This window comes from Octopus bimaculoides, chromosome 12 (genome assembly GCF_046866305.1).
Source record: "Octopus bimaculoides isolate indiv1 chromosome 12, ASM4686630v1, whole genome shotgun sequence".
Taxonomy (NCBI): Eukaryota; Metazoa; Mollusca; class Cephalopoda; order Octopoda; family Octopodidae; genus Octopus; species Octopus bimaculoides.
Genome location: NC_142939.1, coordinates 62,730,887 through 62,753,386, shown reverse-complemented (window position 1 = coordinate 62,753,386; position 22,500 = coordinate 62,730,887). Strand labels below are relative to the sequence as shown.

At 35.6% G+C, this 22,500-nt stretch overlaps 1 protein-coding gene across 3 annotated transcripts in view; it reads left to right on the top strand.

The window, feature by feature from the left end:
• The window catches only part of LOC106878318 (SPRY domain-containing SOCS box protein 1), a 139,492-nt gene that overhangs the window by 59,277 nt on the left and 57,715 nt on the right, over positions 1-22,500 (top strand). For all 3 annotated transcript variants that reach the window (XM_089361198.1, XM_089361197.1, XM_089361195.1), the window contains exon 2: positions 20,448-20,563. The gene's annotated coding sequence lies outside the window, so the exon portion shown is untranslated. The remainder of the gene's footprint in view (positions 1-20,447; positions 20,564-22,500) is intronic.

Below are 22,500 nucleotides of genomic sequence, written 5' to 3'. Positions count from 1 at the left end.
TTTAACATCTATTTTTTTCCATGCTTCCATTGGTCAGATGAATATGTTGGGACAGTTTTCTGTTGCTAACCCTTACCTTTTCCAAGTTGTGGTAATAACCACTGAATCTGTTGAACAACACTCAATGCAAAACATTTTTCCTGGCTCTTTATTATATCTGCCATCCTTTACTCTAAAATTACTTCAAATATTGATTCAGCTAGTCTTAGTTTTAATTAATAATAATAAAAAAAAAAAAAAAGAAAAGAACCATTTGTTAGTGTGCATTAAAGGTTTTTGTACTTAAAAAAAAATGTCTTGCAATTATGCAGACAGCCTCTTCTCATTTGGGAAATGGATAAAAATTGAAAATGTTGGATTCAAATTTTAGTGTCTTATTTGCAATTAAACTTCTGCAATTAAAGGCTGAAATTTTCTCATTCCTAATTTTAAAAAAAAATAGTAGAGAGAAAATAGCATTACAATTTTGAACTAAATTATTGCAAAAGGGTTTTTTTTTTTTAAAGAAAAAGACCTCTTTGCTCTCAGCTGAAATATTGGCATGTTATAACTGAATTATTGTAAATTTTTTACGTATGGTATTTCCTAATTTTTAGTAAAATCCCCTACTTGTCAAGATAAAATGTTGAAATATCTGACAAAAACCACAAAAAAAAAAAAAAAAAAAACTCCCTGAAAATTTATATCCAGCATGAGTTGAATTCAATATTAAAAATGTATTACTTGTATTATCAACAACATTATGTTTTCAAAGCTCTATATTTTCATGATAACATTAAATATTGATTTCTCCAGACTTGGATGTAATCCCCACCACACTTCAATGTATGAATATATAGCATTTGGTTTCTTGCAGTTGAAAACCAAATTTGCATATCTTTTATTGATTATTACTTGGAAGTAACTGCCCTACCAATATTTAGAGGGTATCTCTTTACCCTCTTTATTTTTACCATAGCAACTATAGCCTTATCTACTTATTGTATACCCCACCACAAGTGATACAGCAGTTAATGGTGACCAGAAATTAAATTAAACTACTTTACACAGTAGCATATTTATTATCGTATCATTCATCACTCATCATAACATTCATCATTCTCTCCTCTAGATGACTAAATTTACCCATATGTATATATCTTTTATCTGTTTCAGTCATTTGACTATGGCCATGCTGGGGCAGTACTTTGAAGGGTTTTTAGTTGAAGAAATTAACACCAGGACTTTTTTTTTTAAAAACCTAGTACTTATTCTATCGTTCTCTTTTGCCAAACTGTGAAGTTATGGGGACATAAACACACCAACAAGCAGTAGGACACACACACTCTGTCTCACTCACACACTCTGTCTCATTCACACACTGTCTCACTCACACACTCTGTCTCACTCATTCACTCACATGACGGGCTTCTTTCAATTTCCGTCTACCAAATCCACTCACAAGGCTTTGGTTGGCCTGCGGCTAATTGCCCAAGGTTCCACACAATGGGGCTGAACCCAGAACCATGTGATTGGGAAGCAAGCTTCTTACCACACAGCCACTTTGTTGTATTTCTTGAAATGAATACTTTTATTTCAGGTTGATAAAACAAGTATCAAGTGAACACTGGGGGTCTATGTAGTTCACTTCTCCCTTCTTTGAAATTACTGGCCTTTTGCTGCAATTGGAAACCATTTATGGCAGGGTTTTTTTGTTTCAAATCATGGACACAGGCATAGCTGTCTTGTTAAGAAGCTCAATTTGTAATCATGTGCTTTCAGGTCCTGTCCCACTGCACGGCACCATGGGCAAGTATCTTTTACTGTTACCTCATGCCTGCCAATGTGTGGTGAGTGAATTTGGTTAACGGAAACTGTGTGGAGGCCTGTCATGTGTGCATCTGTATGTGTGTGTGTGTGTGTGTGTGTGTGTATGGCTGTGCTCATTACTTGACAGTCAGTGTTAGTTTGTTTCTTTGTATCTGAAACAGTTCAGCAAAAGTGACTGTTAAAATAAGTACCTGACTTAAAAAGATGTTTACTGGGATCAAGGTGGTACCCCAGCATGGTCGCAGTCCAATGATTGAAACACATAAAAAATATATATATAAAAGAAAGAGACTCTTACATTTTTTTTTACATTCCTACAAAAGCACTATATGGGTATTTATGTAATCACATGAATTTTTATTTTACAAAATGCTGTTTTAGTTGGCTCCATTATACTATTGATCATTCAGTGCTCTGCATATACTATAGGTTTTTCTTCACTGTATCTTTTGTGCCATACTACCGATCGTATACTACTCTATATATATTATTGATTTTCTATCAGTATGTTTGGTTATACTAGTGATCATACATTGTCTCAGTATTCTACATATACTATTGGTTTGCCATCAATATAACAGTGGTTACATTATTGATCATATAGTGCTTTGCATAAACTATTAGTTTTCTGTTACAGTATATATATATATATATATATATATAATTATGTGTATATATATATATTTATATGTATAAACGTCATTGGTGACACTGTATCTTTTTATTCTATCAAATCTAAGTGCATTACTGATAAATATTTTCCTCCTACTACTGCCACCATCACCACCACCACTACCACCATATGTTTGTTAATAAAACCTCTGTCTTTGAATATTTGTCAGTTTATTTTGCCCATATCTGTAAATTAATTTGAATAATTTTTATTGATTATAGAGATGAAATAAATTTAATTTGTAATTAAAAATGCATGGGCTTTTAAAAAAGTAAGTTATTGAAACAACTTTTCATGAATAAGTATGGCTGTGAGGTTAAGAAATTTGTTTCCCAACTATGTGGATCTGGGTTCAATCCCAGTGTGTGAAAACTGCCCAAGGTGCCTTGTGAGGAGATTTTGTAGATGGAAACTGAAAGAAACCTATTGTGTGTGTGTGTGTGTACATATATAATTGTGTTGGAGTCCTTGCCTTGACATTATTTGAAGGTTGTAAAAATGAGCATCACCATTATACAAGCAATGGTCTTTATTTACAATTTTTGGTAAAAAATGTTTGACCATGGGGAAATATTACCTTGTGTGGAAACAGTTGAGGGTTGCGAACAAGAAATGCATCCAGCTGTATAGAATCTGCCTCAGTGAATTCTGTCTTATTCAAGAAAGTATAGAAAAGTGGATGTTAAAATGATTATGAGAATGATGTTTACAATATGTTTATTTCATTTGTACATTTGAATAGCATATAAAACAAGTTTCTGAATTATAGGTAGTGTTTACTGTCAGCCTACATCATATTTCATCAGTGTTGTAATGTCCAACTTATGTATGTTGGCTTGTAGGTGAATGGGTCTGCCATATACACTGTTTATATTTATTTTCATCTTTTGTTAGCTCATCTGAGAGTCCAAGCATCTTGAGATCTGGCCTCACTGCCCTTCACATCTTTCTTGGTCTGATACGGCACACTTTCTCTTCAGTATACAATATCTGAATTGAATTATAGAATCACTAAAAATACTTTTGGAAGTTTTTAATGTCCCCCAATTGTTTTCAAGCAATGTAATATATTTCCCCATGGCCAGACTTGTTTTCACAGATGATTGGAAATGAAGGATGGTGACACTTGTTTACAATTATCAAGTGATGTCAAGGTAAGGAGATAACACATGCACACACACACACACACACACACACACACACACACACACACATCTGTACACAATGGTTTTCTTTCAGTTTCCATCTACCAAATACATTCACAAGGCTTTGATTTGCCTGAAGCTATAGAAGATACTTGCTCAAAGTGCCATGTAGGCAGACTGAACCCAGAACCTTGCAGTTGGGAACCATGTCTACATCTAAACTAAAATCAATTTTGGAAAAATGAACATAAAAATAAAATAAAATAAACCCTGGTTTATTCTTTAACCATTAAAAAAAAAAATTTCCAGTGTGTTTGATTAAGCTCAGATCTAGTTTGTTTTGATCCAAACCTAGTTTTGATGCCAGTGGAGTTTATAAACAACTCTAAAACAACTGTTCAATAAAGAGGGATTTTTTTATTGATTCAGCTGTAAATATTTCTGAGTAAGAATGGAAATATCAATAAAACCATGTAATGTTCAATTGATTTGTGTGTGTGTGTGTTTGTGTGTGTAAGAGAAGGAAGCAGTATAATGATGTGAAACTCTCAACAAGTCAAATCTGCTACACTGTATCACTTCTTAGTTGAATTTTCTTTTTGACTTATTTATTGTATCAGCAACTTAAACTAGCTAAACTTGTGTCTCCCCCTCCATACTACTGCCTGATATACGGTGGTTACCCCAGTACCAAAGAGTTATTGATTGAATATTCCACACACACATGAATTTAGGGTGGAGTTCTTCATATCTGTTATCTTGTTTTAGTCACTGCACTGCCACCATGATGGGGCACTGCCTTGAAAGGTTGTAGTTGCAAAAATTGTACTTATTCTATCAGTCTTAAGTGCTGAACTTTTAAATCATGAGCACATAAAGAAGCCAACACTAGTTGTCAAGTGGTGAGGAGACAAAAACACATACATACAAGCACACACACACACACACACACACACACACACACACACACACACACACACACACACACACACACACACACACACACACACACACACACGTATATGACCTTGGTCATGTATGGCATTGGTCACCCCAGGGGTATAGTTGAAGGATGTCCTATTTGCCATGTAGTGGGACTGAACCTGAAACCACATGGTTGCAAAGTAAGCTTCTCAAACACACAGCCATGCCTGCATTTATATATAGTTTTCTTTTTTTTTTTTTTTATCTATGTAGTTGGTCTAGAAGAGGCTGCATCCATGACTTTGGCCAGCTATTCTAGTCTGATTTATATTAGATTATGTCGAATATATATGTCTTATAGTATAAAGAAAACATCTTGCATTGTTAACTTTTACCTGAGAATATTTCTGTCTACAGGAGTTTATTCTTGATTTCAACATGCTTCAACCCCTACAACTCATTTCATCACAACAACCTTTTACTGATTCTGTTGAAATTTGGGTGGCTTTTGAATACACTGTATGATTAGAGGTTTTATATATATATATATATATATATATCATCATCATCGTTTAACGTCCGCTTTCCATGCTAGCATGGGTTGGACGATTTGACTGAGGACTGGTGAAACCGGATGGCATCACCAGGCTCCAGTCTGATTTGGCAGTTTCTACAGCTGGATGCCCTTCCTAACGCCAACCACTCAGAGAGTGTAGTGGGTGCTTTTACGTGTCACCCGCACGAAAACGGCCACGCTCGAAATGGTGTCTTTTATGTGCCACCCGCACAAGCCAGTCCAGGGGCACTGGCAACGATCTCGCTCGAAAATCCTACAGGAGCCAGTCAGGCGGTACTGGCAACAGCCACGCTCAAAATGGTGCATCTCATGTGCCACCCGCACAAGAACCAGTCCAGGGGCACTGGCAACGATCTTACTTGGCTTGCCGGGTCTTCTCACGCACAGCACATTTCCAAAGGTCTCGGTCAGTAGTCATCGCCTCGGTGAGGCCCAATGTACGAAGGTCTTGCCTCACCACCTCAGCCCAGGTCTTCCTGGGCCTACCTCATATATATTTATTTATTTTATTTATGGGTTTCAGCCAAGTGGCTGCGGTCATGCTGGAGCACCACCGTGATTTTCCGTCTTTATGCTGTGCTCTCTTCACGTTCCTTGCATGGCTCTTCTCCCCCACCTGATATGGTCCAATCAAGAGTTTTGATGGCACATCTTGTGTATAAGAGAATTTGACATCGCTGCCCTAAACTGCGTCTCATTTCGAGCCATTGGTTCGTCTGGTATCGTGGAGAGGAAAGCGTCGAGTTTTGTCTTGAAGACCTCCGCATCCATGTCTTGCAGGTCTCTCAAATGTTTTGGCAGGGCATAATTTTCTTTCATCAGTATAAATGTTATTCAAGTAGGTTCTTTTATTTAACCCTTTAGTGTTCAAACTGGTTACATCCAGCCCAAATAATCTATCTGCTTAATGCTAAAACTGGCCAGATCTGACCTCTCACATCTATCCTGCAAATGTCATTCTTAGAATCACATCGCCAAAATCTCGAAGCTACAAGATAATGCATGATTAATTCAAAACGACATGAACAAATAAGCATTATGTTTAACAGAATAATCCAAGTGCTAAAGAGCTAAATTTTCTTTCTCCGGCAATGTAATGGAAAGTGTCAAGTCTTCTAATGATGGAAAATAGCTCCATGGAAATTTAGAGTTGAATAATTTTTAAAAGTGTCACTGTTTACATAAGGTTGTTTGGGCTGGCATTTTGAAACCATCTATTCATTTACAAAGTAAAAATTATTGTATTCAGCCATACAAACTGAGTTTAACAGAATGTAGCATGGTTTCTACCAAGCAATATATAACCTCTAGTCCACTACTTGGAGCTCACATGATATTATTAAAACTAAAATAAAATCAATAGGAGTTCACTTTTGTTGTAGCCTTAATATCGATTTCTAACTTCAACAGGAGAACTGTGGATAGGATAAGGTGACATTCATGCATTTTTGAATGGTATTAGCTGTATGATGGAATTGGAAACCAGTTTTCAGACTTATTGGCAAATGGTTTACCTCATTCTCCACAACTCTCCTCCTCACTTTCCCATCTAGTTTTCTTATTAGACTGCAACTATTTAAAATTGATAGATTGACTGGTTAGTAAAAACATCGCAAAGTGATTTCAGCACTGGTAATTACCATCAGTTAATTATATTTGAAATGCTGGCAATTTTATAGTTAATACAGCTGCATTTTTAGTCGATTTCTAAATACACCTTTTTCTTTTTAAATTTTTTTTCTTCTACATCTCTAGGTTCTCTCACTTCACCTTGACCGGTGGCTATTTAAACGATTAACCAACTTCTTAATTAAAAAACTATCGGGCAAAATTGTGAAAGCTCTAATGAATTGAAATTAATAAGCCGATTAGTTATGCTTTCAAATTCATGCAACAAATGCAAAGCAGATTATGTAGTTGACCTCTTCATTGGAAACATTTATAAAAATAGACTATCACCTTGGTGATTTATGTGGGAGTAAAATTTTTACTATCTTTATTTTATTGCAGGCATTGCTTAGTTGGGAACTCTTTTACTCTTTTACTTGTTTCAGTCATTTGACTGTGGCCATGCTGGAGCACTGCCTTTTAGTCGAGCTAATCGACCCCAGGACTTATCCTTTGTAAGCTTAGTACTTATTCTATCGGTCTCTTTTGCCGAACCGCTAAGTGACGAGGACATAAGCACACCAGCATCGATTGTCAAGCAATGCTAGGGGGACAAACACAGACACACAAACTCACATATATATACATATATACGACGGGCTTCTTTCAGTTTCCGTCTACCAAATCCACTCACAAGGCTTTGGTTGGCCCGAGGCTATAGTAGAAGACACTTGCCCAACTGCCACGCAGTGGGACTGAACCCGGAACCATGTGGTTGGTAAGTGCCTTAAGTTCAATCTCAATGTGTGGAACTTACGGCAAGTGTCTTCTGCTAAAGCCTCAAGCTGACCAAAACATTGTGAATGGATTTGGTTTGACAGAAACTGAAAGAAGTCCATTGTGTGTGTGTGTGCGTGCATTCTTGTATCCTTGTCTTGACATCATGTGATCTTTGTAAGTGAACATCACCATCATACAAGTGATGTTGCTTGTTTCCAGTCTTCTTAGAAAAACATGTCCAGCTATGGGGAGATAATTACCTTTCTTGGAAACAGGTGGGGGTCAGCACCAAGGATAGCCAGCCATAGAAAATCTGCCTCAATAAATTCCCTCTGATTGGTGCAAGCATGGAAAAGTGGATGTTAAATGACAATGATGATGATGATATTGCTTCACTTAAATCATCATGTACTTTTGTCTATATAATTCCTGAAATTATTTATGCTTCTCCTTCTCAATTTGGCAGTTTTCGCACGCATATGCACGCGCACACACACACACACACACACACACACACACACACATTTGCTATTTCATTTCAAATCTTTGGCACAGTACTTCATTAGTTCCACAGCTTATTTTGCTTGTCTTACATTTCCATTTATTTATTTCATTTCTCATCAGCTTTATACTGCCACAGTTTACCTTGTGTAATTAGTTACTCTTTTCTTAACTATCCAATTCTCATTTCACTATTGACATTGATTGTTTGATTTTAGGACAGCCAGGTTATAACTTACTTTGGACATTTCATCTACTGTTGCTCATTAAATCATAATTGCTTACTTTTCACTGTCTGTAAAACCTGTTGACAAAACATATTTGTTATTTGGAAGAATTCTGTTGTCAAACCACCTAATTTGGAAAATTAAAATTAATTTAGCCCTCCCTTTCAAGTTGATGGTATTGAAATATTCACGACAGAAATAGCTTGGGCTTGTCACGAACCCTATGACTTGTAAGGCCAAAGTTTAACCTGGTTTTCATATTGTATGAATGACTCTGATTACAACACCTCTTCCTGAATGGGTTGCTAGTCCATTTTATGGTTAACTTCCCCAGTTATTAATGGAACTCATTTGCAGTTTAGTGAACTGAGCAATGTGAATGAAGTGTTTTGCTCAAGAACTTGACTCACTGCCTGGTTCAGGAATTGAAACCACAATCTTACAATAATGAGTATAACACTCTAACCACTAAGCCATGCACCTTCACTGATAGAAATAACCTTTTTGAATATTGTAAATGCTATTTAAGTAACTACTAGCTGGTCATACGTTTTAAGGTTGTATTGAAAGTGGTGAGTGGGCTGAAGTGTTTTGTTAGCACACAAGACACAATACTTAGTGGTATTTTGTCTGTCTTTATGTCCTGGGTTTGAATTCTGCCAAGGTTGACTCTGCTTTTCATCCTTTTGGGGTTGATATGTATGAGTTGAACAATGGGGTTGATGAAATTGTCTAGCCCCTCCCTGTAAAGAATTTCTGGTCTTGTGCCTATAGTAGAAAGGATTATTTGATTCCCTAAACTCCTGAGCTGAAAACTCTTTACTGGATGCAGTTTAACCCTTTAGATACCCACCTGCCTGAAGTTGCCTCTGATTCTATGATACAAATATCTTGTTCTAATGTGATCAAAATTAAAAGCCCATCAAAATTTCATGGTATGTTCCAAACCCCAGCTTAATAAGGAGTCATTTTACTAAATTCTTCACTATTTCCTAAATAAACTGGAAAAAAAAGTACTGTATTTCAATAGGAACACGATGACAAATGTATTATAATGCCTGGTCTTGTTAGGGGCCCTAGTTTTCGGCTAAATAGAGGTGTTGTGTGAATATGCCCAGATGTGATGTGAACTGACCTTGTGCCTCATCAGTTAGCTCAGTAGAGGAGACTGACCAAGTAAGCTGTCAATTAAGTGGCAGAAGGCAATGAGTATATTTCCCAAAAAACCATGACTCTCCAGACTTTGGAATGGAAATTCATGATGGCTGGTACCTGAAAGTTTGAGAGAGAGAGAGAGAGAGAGAGATTATTTATTCAGTTACAGGCATTTTAAAATGAATAGTTTATATTCTCAGAATGTCTAGAAATATTTTTAATGTTTTGATTATAACTGCATAATGCCAGTCAGCATTGCTGTGGCTTTCTTAAACTGTTGTTTCTGTTTTGTATATACTATTCCTCCTGTAAAGGATGAAATATTACTATACTTAATCATGACTAACTAGAAATTGCAAGAACTTCACTATAGATTAAAAAAAAATTTTTTTATATAATTACATGCATGAACTCCTTGTATTGTTTTCATATTCCTTGATTTCAAATTCCTAATCACACCTCATGCTGTGAGGAGACAATTACCTCCACTTGTATTCATGGCCATTCAGAGGGTACCACATGATTCAATATATAGCTTAGCAGTCATTTTAATTGTGATTAGTGAGTCTTTATTAACAATTGACTGCTTCAAACATTAAGCCCTATGGCAAGATTAAGTTGATGTAACATCTGGAATCCAAGGAAACAGGCAGTGGTGGTAGTGGTGGTCTGCCTTGACAAAAGTTTGTAAATAAAAGAAAAAGACAACAAGTATTAAATGGAGTTAATTCATTACAGATAGTGGAAAATCCACTGTTTCAGGCATTTGCCTATCTTCAGAGGGTGAAAAATATTTGGAGGCCAATATTTGTGTTGTTAAGAAACAAATAAGAAATAAAAAAATGTGATAGAAGGAACTAAATGGAGGAAGGCCTGTAGATTTGTGATAGTAAGTAGTGTGAGTAGTGCCTTGTAGAGCAGGGAAAGCTGGTGAAAGTAACCAGACCAGGGCAGGTAGAGTAAATGAAACTAGAGGGACTAAAGGTAGGTAGAGATGGGGGAGGGGAGGCTTTAGGTAAAGGAAACAACTGCAGGACTTAATGTGGATACAAGGTGGTTGTTAAATGGAGGAGGTTACCAAGACTGTTGGAAGTCAGTTTGAAATCATGCTTAGAAAAAATATATTGTTTTTTCTCTGTTTGCCTTTAAGCTGTTGAAATGACAACCAGTTTATAAAAACAATTCCTCTAGCATTTATGTGAATGTGTTAGCACCAGAAAATAGATATAAAATAGCTAAAGAGTTTATAAATGCCAAAGTTTACATACTCTCTCTTGTAAACACTACACCTAATGGATTACCAAATATCTCATCGTTTTGGTTTCAGCCAACAGTTCTTAAAACTAAGATATTATTTATTCTTACCAACCTCAGGAAAGCTGCTTATTTCCCAAAGAATTTCTCTCCCCCCCACTCTCTCTATATATAATTATCACTATTTAATGTCCGTTTTCTATGCTGATATTGGTTGGATGGTTTAACAGGAACTGGCAACCCAGAGGATTGCACTGAGCTTCAACATCTTCTTTGCCATAGTTTCTATAGCTCAATGCACTTCCTAATGCTAACCACTTTACAGAGAGTGCTAGGTGCTTTTTTGTGGCACAAGCACTAGTGAAGTTACCAAGTAACTTATAAGGCAAGACTGCTTCATCTGAATATTGGAGTAATGTTGAGGGAGGTGAAAGTATGAAAGATGGACAAGAACAAATGACTTACTGAAGACACCTGTTCTGTGTTCAAATCCCATCATAGTCTATTTTATCTTTCTTCCTTTCAGGGTCAATAAAATAAAATACCAGTCAAGCCCTAGAGATGATGAAATTTACTTCCCCCTCCCTCTCCCTAAAATTGCTGGCATTGTGCCAAAATCAGAAAGAATTAATATCATTAAGTGGGGAAGCAGTGCATGCCATCAAAGTGACACTGGGGTAAAATATATGAAGCTTAGTATGCCCACCATAACTACCCCTCTGATAAGGGTACACCAAGCACATGCATCACAGCCACATGTGCGCAACATGGTGATCTCTTATCAAGATAAATAGCACATGATCTTGCAGGTGAGGCCCAGTTAGAATTTTCTTCAGGTTGAGTAGACCATCCTGCTCAAAAGGTCCTTGAATAAGGGTTGTTTAAAGATGTTGAACAAAACAATCCTGTTTCCGAGGTGAATTATTCAAACCCCAAAGAATTCTTCTCAACACATAGCTATGATGCTTCCCCACCACTTCTGTTTGTGATCAGAGATGTGCATATTGTCAGCCACTAAGAGACTTGCTCAACTGGTTATGGTCATGCAAATCTGTGGTACTGAGCAGAATATTTGCTGTAGCCCATCTTTTTTATTACCAAGACAAAACGTGTGCATGATAACACTTCCAATCAGTTAAGATCAGAAACTATGAAAGCCAGTGCCTGGGACTGCATCAAGGCATTATTATTATTATTATTATTATTATTATTATTAGGTGGCAAGCTGGCAGAAACGGTAGAATGCCGGATGAAATGCTTAGCGGTATTTTGTCTCCCACTATGTTCTGAGTTCAAATTTCGCTGAGGTTGACTTTGCCTTTCATCCTTTTGGGGTTAATAAATTAAGTACCAATTGCATACTGGTGTCGAGCTAATCGACTGGCCTTCTCCCCCAAATTTCGGGCCTTGTGCCTAGAGTAGAAAGGATTATTCATTATTACTACTATTATTATTATTATTATTATTATTGTTATCATTACTGTTGTTGTTACTTGTGTTGGCTCACCCTTTCATCTTTTTTAGGTTCCATTTAATTAGCAACACCCTCCCATTAAATATGTGGCCTTGTATATATGTTAGAACTCATCACTTTTATTCTAGTTTCTGTAGGTTTATGATTGGCAGGGTGGGCTGTTTCATTGGTTGGATAATACCATTCCTTTTGCTGCTAACCAATCAACCATTATGTGAGAGTTGAGGTAGTCTGTCAAATCCCTTGCTTAAAAGTACTTCAACAGGTAATTGGCGGAAATGGTTAAAACAGGAGAAAATGCTTTGCTATATTTGTTCCATTTCTCTGTGCACAGTTCGAATTTCGCTGAGGTCAACTTTGCGTTCTATTTTTTTTTTTTAGGATCAATAAAATATGGTGTCAGTGCAGAGCAGCAGATTAGCAGAATTAGAATTGTTAGGGACACTTTGTGGTATTTCTTCTAGCAATTTGTGTTTTGAGTTCTTGGATGGTAGCTAAGATGATAAGGCAGCACCCTTTCTGTGACTGTCTCTGGTTCTTCAGTATGAATTATTTCAAAAATGTCTTAAATTAACCCTTTAGCATTTAAACCAGCCATATCTTACCAAAATATTCTGTTTTATGTTCAAACTGGACAGATCTGATCTCTCACATACCTGACAATGTCATTCTAAAAATAATCACATCATCACAATTTCAAAGCTCTGTGATGTTGCATAATTTATTAAAAAATCATGAATAAATAAATGACAATAGTATGACTGCTAAAGGGTTAAAGTTTTACCATCACAGTTTCATGTTAATTTGTATTTCAAACAACGGTTTAATAAGGACAAAATTATTCTACTATATTCTTCATTATCCTCAGGTGCAGGCATAGTTGCAGTGTATGATGTTTGCTTTCCAACCACATGATTCTGGGTTCAGTCCCATTGTGTTGCACCTTGGGCAAGTGTCTCCTATAGCTCTGGGCCAATCAAGTCCTTGTGAATGGATTTACAAGACAGAAACTGAATGAAGCCTGTTGGTTTGTGTGTGTGTGTGTCTTTGTGTTTGTCCCCAATGGCTGCTTGACAACTGGTGTTGGTTTGTTTATGGCTCCATAACCTGGCAGTTTGTTAAAGAAGGGAATAATAAAATAAGTACTAGACTAATATAAAATAAGCACTGGGGTGGATTTGCTTGATGAAAACTCAAGGTGGTGCTCCAGCATGGCTGCATTCAGTAGCTGAAGCACATGAAAAGACATAAGATGAAAGTGAATTGAAAAGTAGTAAAATTCGGTGAAAGTATGGTAACAAAACGGTTAATGTGTCATCTGGTTTAGCACTACACCTGCCTGTCAAAGAGGCCCCAGAAGAGAAAAGAATCATAAATGCTATACTTTCTTCTCTTACTAAGTAGTAGTAGTAGTAGTAGTAGTAGTAGTAGTAGTAGTAGTAGTTAAAAAAAAAATAAAGTCATTGTGACAAAAGTAAAATTTGAACTTGTGACCATTTGATCAATAGTTTTCCATTTTAACCTCACAACCAATTTGTTGCTTTATTCTGTTGACTCTAAAAGCTTTGATTTAAATAGAAATCCGGCATTACTGGCATATCGTGACTTTTGCTTTGAACATATTAAGTTCTCTTTTTATTATTCCTTTCACTTTATCCATTTTTATTAGCATTAGCGTCAACATTCTTATCAAAAATATATGCTCGACACCGGAAATATTTCAATTCTTAGTTTAATTTTAAAGCTACCCGAATTTTTGTGTCTTGCTTCTTCAATCATAGAATTTTGTAACCGACCATTATCCTGAAAGCTTAATTTTGACCGAAATGTATCATTTTTGTATTTTTAGAGTGTTGTAGCATTTTAAACAATAGAACTGTCAGATAAAATTCTTCACTATATTTACTTTCATATCTTGGAGAGTTTTAAAATAGATGTAACCTAGGTTGGCATTGCCTTCAACTCTTCAGGTTTACTGAAATAGATACAAGTGATAACTTATGCTTTTGTAACATCTCTTTGTCTATCTTTCTCTCAGTTTATTTGTCATCATCATTTTAATGTCCACTTTTTATGCTTTCATGGGTTGGGCAAAGTTTGAGGCAAATTTTCTATGGCTGGATACCCTTCCTATCACCAACACTTACCTGTTTCTCAAGAAAGATAATTTTTCCTCATGGCCAGATGTGTTCTCACTGAATACTGAAAATGAATGACACTGCTTGTATGACAGTGATACTCATTTACGACTGATGCAAAATCAAGACAAGATCTCTCTCTCACAATGGTCTTTCAATTTCCATCTACCAAATCCACTTACAATGCTTTGGTTGACCTGGGACTATAGCAGAAGATACTTGTCCAAGGTGTCACACAGTGGTAAAATTATGTAATTGGGGAGCAAAGTTTTTAATAATGTAGCCACCTCACACCTATCAATTAAAATTTTCCCAATTAACTTTCCCATTATTAGTGGAATGGTCACTATATTGATTGTGAAAAGGACATCCAAGGTTGTTATTGAGTCTCTGGTCAACTCTAGTTGAGTAGACCAATGGTCGAAGCCATTTCTGCCTTGACTATTCTACCTTTTTCCTGAGCATGGTGCACTCAGGACTACACTGACTAATATGTGCTTCTTTCCAAGATTGTAGGATTAATTCAAGGAACATTTAGCTGCTATTTCTGTCTTGCCAGTCAAACTATGTTGAATTGTGTATTATTTTCCACTTCCTTACAAGATATAACTTGTGATTTCAGAAGGAGATAAGAGAATAAAGGCAATCTGAATGAGTTCTGTTATGGGAGATCTCATTCTTTTATTCTTTTACTAGTTTGTCATTAGACTGCGGCCAGGCTGGGTCACAAGCTTCATTGGTTTCATTTGAAATACATTAACACCATTATTTCTATCAGTTTGGCTTTTAATTTGTCAATCTCTTTTTGTTGAACCAGTTGGTTATGCTGCATATATATTTAAATCACTGTAAACATAAATGCGTATGTATGCAGAAACAAACACACACACACACACACACACACACACACACACACACACACACACACACACACACACACACACACACACACACACACACACACACACACACACAAGCTCAATCTTATTTGGGTTACATTAGATCTATTATCTATGTGTGTTCAGGAATGTGTGTTCAGGAATGTGTGTTCAGGAATGTGTGTTTACATAGTGGAATGAACTTCTGGGCTTCTGCACAGTTTCCACCTACAAAATTCTACTCACAAGGATTAACTATACTTCAAGGCAACTTATCCAAAGTACCATGAAGTACAATCGAATGTGCAACTGTGTAGTTGAAAAAGTAAACTTAGACAACCATGCTTGTGTATGTGCATATATATGATTTTATTGATTAAACTGTTTACATTTCCTCATGTATTTTGTAATTAGAAGTTTTCCCATAGTTTCAATTCGAGGCAAATAAGGTTGGTCTCTTTCTTTGCATCTGTGGCCAGCTGTAATGCACAACAGTCTTATTCTAGAGATCAATAGATTTGATCTCTTCATTGAAGGAATCCTCTATTTGTTATGATTCAAATCGATCAGCCATCAATCAAAACAAATGATTTTTAGAGGTTGAAAAAAGAAATAATTTAGCATAAAAACTGGACATCTTCCCTTGAACCATGAGTTTCCATTGTTTACTCGAACATAATAAATGTGGTTGGTGTCTATTCGTTATGGCTGTTTGATTTCTTATAACAAGCAAAATATATTGCTTAGTCATCATCACACAATGTTTCTTTGTCAGCTTTCCATGTCTTTGTTTGATATATTATTTGCTTTTCCAAATCTTCTGTGTAACAGCTCTTTTCCCACACTTGTTTATTAAAGATTGTCCTAATTAAAGAAAGTTGTTGAAGTTGATGATAATGACGTTGTTCTGGATCTGCTTTTGTTGTGAATAAATTTTACTAAATTTGTAATACCTGCATTTTTTTGTGCTTTTCTTTTTTTCAACATGACTGTATGCCTAAGAAGATCACTTTTGCAACTAAGTGATTTTGGGTTAAGTCCTATTTATATACAAAAGTGCATGTACACACACACACACACACACTCATGTACATACACAAACATACACAGCATGGCTGAATAGCAAAAGAAATTTGCTTTACAATCCCAAGATCTTGGTTTCAATTCCACTATATGGTATCTTGACCAAGTGTCATTTACCATAGCCCTGGGAGTTAATCCTTTTGATACCAACCTACAGCTGCTCCTGATTCTCTGATACAAACTCTCTGTTTTGAAATGATTTTAATTAAAATCTCCCATCAAAATTTCATGTTAATTTATGATCCAAACACCAGCTTAATAATGACAGGTATTTTAATAAATTCTTTGATATGTAAAAAATTAATTGAAACAGAAGCAGTGTATTTCAACAGAATATAGTAAGAAAAGGGTTAAACTGGGCCCCCACTTTCGTTGGCCAGGATATATGTGTAAGGAAACCATGCCCAATTATACGCATAACATATTTTACTAGTAGTAGACCTTTTCTCCTTTATATTTCACTTCTTATAATCTTCCCTTAGATTACCATCTAACTAACTAGATTACAATCTACCTGACAGCTACAGTAAACCAAAATGTTTTCAGTTTCATTCATCATTCCTTTGCAAACAGAGCACCTTCTCAATGTGTAGTGATGATGATGATGATGTTGATTGATTCACCTCTTTTCTATTCTTGCACAAACCAAACATCTATATGTGGATTCTCCTCACATTATCCCATTTATATTGATCTGTCATGCTTTGAATGTTATTGCAATGATGCTGAAGACATCAGTTTGCCACTGGCCTAATTGAAATATATTGTTTTTTCTTTTGTTGCTGGCAGATTATTATTTTTTTTACTACTACTACTACTAGTAGTAGTAGTAGTAGTAGTAGTAGTAGTAGTAGTAATAATTTTAAAATTCTGTTGAAGTTGACTTCCTCTTTCATCCTTTCAGGGTCAATAAATTAAGTGCCGCACTGGGGTTAATGTAATCGACTAATCCTCTCCTACCAAATCTCAGGCCTTGTGCCTTTAATAGAAAGGATTATTATTAAGGTGGCAAGCTGACATAATCAGTATGCTGGGCAAAATACTTAGCGGCATTTTGTTTGTCTTTATGTTCTGAGTTCATATTTCGCCGAGGATGACTTTACCTTTCATCCTTTCAGAGTCAATAAAATAAGTACCAACTGAGCACTGGAGTCCATGTAAGTAACTTACCCCCTCCTTCAAAGTTGTCAACCTTGTGCCAATATTTGAAATTAAAAGAAATTATTATTATTATCATTCTTGTGCTGGCAGAACTGTTAGCATACCAGACAAAATGTGGGAGATTGGCAGAAGCATTAGAGCAGTGGTTCCCAACCATTTTTTTTACTTATAGACTCCCTTTTTTTTTGCTTTATTCAGATGGACCCTTATAGCCACTTGATGTTTAAAAGAATCCTATTATAATTTTATAATTAAATATTATGAAAAATTGTATAAAAAATTAAACTATTTTGTGTATGGTAGAAGTATAACCAATTTATTGTACATAAATTAGAGAGTCAGTAAAAATGTTTTGTGATATTTGTCCTACTCTTTACTTTCTGAATTCAAATGGCATTGTGTTATATTGAACCAGAATACTGCTTAATCAATTGCTTCACTGTTGTATTCTTTCCACCTAATTCTGAAACAAGGGTCATCTCTAACACAGTATCCTTTCACTTGTGGCTTTCCTTTGTCACCCCTTGTTGAGGTTCAGATTCTTGAGATCATCCTTCATCACTTCTACTCATGTCTTCCTTGTTCTTATCTTTCCTTTGGATCCTCCTGGCACTTCACCCACCTCTCATCATTGATGTCTGTTACATATCTTCTATAGTCTATTATTCTTTTCTCCTCTTGTTCTCTTCTGTATACTCTTATCCTCTTTATCATGTCTATAGTAATATACACACATTATCTTTCTTTGATATTAATCAGTTTTTTTAAAGAAAACCTCTTAAATGCATGAAATGTGATTTCTTTTATATATATATATATATATATGTATATATATATATATATATACTCACCATCATAATTTAATGTTCACATTTCTCTGCTTGCATGAGTTGGACAGGATATTTAAGGTGGATTTTCTACAAGCAGATGCACTTCTCGTCGGCAACCATTACCTGTTTACAACTTAAGTATTATTCCCAAAGACAAGACAAGGCAAGAAGATAGGAACACGTGCATGCATGCGTGCACGCACGCACACACACACACACACACACACAAACATGATGGGTTTCTTTTAATTTCTCTCTACTCAGACCTTTCACAAAGCTTTGGCTGACCTGGAGCTATAATAGAAGACACTTGTCCAAGGTGCCATGCAGTGGGACTGAACCCAAGACCATGTAGTTAGGAGGTAAACTTCTCACTATGTGGTCACACTTAAATTAATGCATGTGTGTGTGTGTATTCATTCATTATATAGGAACATTTCTATGGATCTGACATCAAATATTACATGTGAATCAATAGTTAATAAAGAATTTTGTCATTTACCAATTATAATTGTGTATTTTTTAGTGACCAATTTATAATTATATACACATATGACTAATATATAATTGTATTCATGCATAATGACTAATATATAATTCTGTGCAAGTATTTCAACTAGTGTATAATTGTATGCTAGTATAGCAACCGATATATATTATTGTGTGCATGTGTAGCAACCAATATTTAATTCTAGATATGCATAGGTGCCAGGCTCGTTTTAACATGGACAGATTTTAAATCTGATATTGTTATAGTAACAACGCAAACTGATCTAAAATCCAATATGTGAACGATGAGTCATCAGTATCATTGCATTAAACATCCATTTTTTTTTTCCCCCAGTAGTTTTATGAGTTTAGCTGAAAGATTTACATTCCAGATCTCCAGCTGGTTGCCATGTGTGGTGGAACTGTAAACATTGGATACAATAAAAGTTTAGAATGGGATTTTGAAATTGGCAGGACAAACTAGAAATGAAAACTTACTTTAATGGCATGGACATTTTGTTGAGCTTCAATTATGCTTTTATAACTGTGAGATTGGTGAGGTTGCAGTTTAGCCCCAGGTCAGTTGTGATCCACCTGACCTATAGTCAAAGGTGTTTCAGCCATAATGATCTCTGTTTTATTATTTTTCTTTTTTTTTCTACCCATAATATGTCTACGATGATACTATCCAATGTGTCCTTTCTTTTGAGATGATACAGTGTTGTTAGATAGAAATGAGGTTTTTGTTTATTAGTTTTTAGTGATGGTGGTGATGATAGGCAATCTTCCAATCAAACTAAGGAAACTATGTCTACATTAGTTAGTTATTTTTTCAAATTGCTGATCTTATTGATAAGTTTCAACTCTGACATGTCAGTGTCTTTCAGTGATGGTGTAGGATTTGAGCTCAGAATGCAGCAGGCTAGAACAGATACCTTACAGTGTCGTGTCTGATTGCACTGGATTGATGATGTGTCTTTTGATCAACCTCAAAACATGAAAGGCAAAGTTGACCTCTGCAGGATTTGAACTCAGGCTGCAGAGTTGAAGCAAATACTGCTCGGTATTCTTGACCAATTCACTACCTACTTTTTAATGGTTTTAAGACCATAAGTGTATTTTTTGGTGAAATTAATAATGTATTAAAACAAACTGTGTTGTAGTTAGAATTACCAAGAATGTAATTATTTTCTTATAAAACATTTTGGAGGTGTATTTGCCAAACAAATGATTTCATCTGACACTATGTATTGAAACTAAAACAATTGAAGCACGAAAGATATATATTAAACAAACATATTACCCTTCAAAAACACAGTAAAACTTTTAATTCACTTAAGCATTTATTATTTGGTATCAAAAGTTTCACATCAATTGTAACTTGGTCACTGGTGTGGTTCTAAGCGACCAAATCACAGTGATTGTGACAAATTTTGACTTTAAATTTTAAATGTTCAAGTGAAGTTACAGGTTTTGTGTGTTTTTGAATGGCTAATTCATGCTGTAATTGTTATTCAAATTTCAAAGATGATGAACACAAATTATAGAGAAAGAACAGAGCTACAAGAAATCATAAAACACAGTGATGAAATAACATTGGAAAGAATTGAAATAGAAAGGTAGTGGGTAAAACACTGAACAAATTTATCTGATAACCCAATATTTAGAGGTGTTTAATTGTGTAACTTTTGTTTTTTGTTCATTTATAATTACCTTGAATGTTTATTTTATTCCATTGCAGGTTGTTCTTTTGTTATTAATCTCCTGGACCAAAATTTGGGTGTAATGTACCCACCGGTGAAACATCAGTACTGCATTTTGTGATCTCCTTGTATTGCTTTGCAGATTCAAATGATAGTAAGTCAGATCTTTACTGTTTTATATTCTTCTATACCAGGAGTTCCTAACTCTTTCAAGCTGTTCCCCCACCACCCTTTCACCAAATAGTGTTTTACAAACAGCAGATTATCTTGATGGTTTACAAGCTAATTTTGTGCTGTGCTTTATTATCCATGTATATTCTTACACTAATCCTACCCAACATTTGCCTTTTAACTATTTGTGTGGACTGGTGTCTCTGTTAATTTTTCATGGAAATTACTAAAGATGGTGAGGTTTTCATCATCATTTAGTGACCACTTTTCCTTGGTTGCAGGAGTCAGATGGACTTCATTGAAGCAGATTTTGTATGGTTAGATAACTTTCGTATTGCCAGCCTTCATCTGTTTTCAAACAAAGTAATATTTATCCTGGCCAGATTTTTTTCTTTATGGAAGACCAGAAATGAACAACGCCGCTTGTGTGACAGTGATGCTTGTTTACATCCATCATGTAATGTCAAGACAAAGGTACACGCGCGCGCACGCACACGCACACAGGATATGATAGGCCATGTAAAGCTCCAAATTTGCCAGCAATAGTCATGCATGAAGCTGTACACACAGGAAATATATATATATATATATATATATATATATATATATATATATGATGGGCTTCTTTAAGTTTCTGTCTATTAAATCCACTCACAAGCCTTTGGTCAGCCTGGGCTGTAGTAGAAGACGCTTGTCCAGAGTGTCATGAAATGGACTACATGGTTTAGAATTAAGCTTCTTAAAGCAAGACTAACACCTCAGATGTAGGAAAACAATCCTACATTGAAGATGCTCTCACTCAGTTGAAACAAAAGCCAGGCAAACCAAATATGGCATACATCAAGAACAATGTTAGTTCTATCAAATAACATAATATTCAGATTTCTACATTATCTATTCATGACCTGATTATAAATTCAAAATGACTGACATGGCAAACATACCCTTATATTATTTCTACCAAAATATCAAAGATAATATGCTCTAACTTGGAATGCCAACAGATTGGGTACAGACTAGATGCTGAGTCAATGACATTGATGAAGTTGGCCTAGATTGGATCCCTGAGTAGTAACATTCAAGTGTCTCTGGAAGATGAACAAATTAAGTGTATCTAATCACTCTAGAACATCATCTAGGCAAGTATCAAAGTAATACACATGCAAAATTTCAGCCCATTACATCAATTATTCTCGGTGATATTGTGACTTAAAGATTGCTACTCATAATCAGAGATGTCATTTTGAGAAAAACGCGAAAAACACTGGAAATAGTTGATTTTATAACAATGCCCAACTACACAAGGATAACATCCGCATTTTAGTGAAATATTTGCTGTTTTGCATTGTCTAATAATGCCCAGACGCATATCCTTTGCTATTTTTCTGAGATTTTGCTATCTGAAGTATTAGTCTTGCCTTAATCACTCAGTCATGCCTGTACCTATATAGTGAAATGATATTAGACCTTGGTACACCGTCAGTCATGTTTCTGCTCAGTGATAACACAGTGGCTCTCTCAGATTCTTTGAAGGTGCATAGCTCAGTGGTTTGAGTGTCGGGCTCACTATCATGAGGTAATGAGTTTGATTCCCAGACCAGGTTGTGTGTTGTGTTCTTGAGCAAGACACTTTATTTCATGTTGTTCCAGTTAACTCAGCTGTAGAAATGAGTTGTGACATCACTGGTGCCAAGTTATATCAGCATTTGCCTTTCCTTTGGATAATATTGGTGGCATAGAGAGGGGAGGCTGGTATGCATGGGCAACTGATGGTCTTCCTTAAACAACCTTTCCTGGACTTGTAACCTTGTAGGGTAACTTTCTAGGTGCAATCTCATGATCATTCATAACCGAAGGGAGTTTTTTTCCCTGTACCCTTTTACTCATATTCTAAACCTGACAAAAGAATCTGTTTTAAAA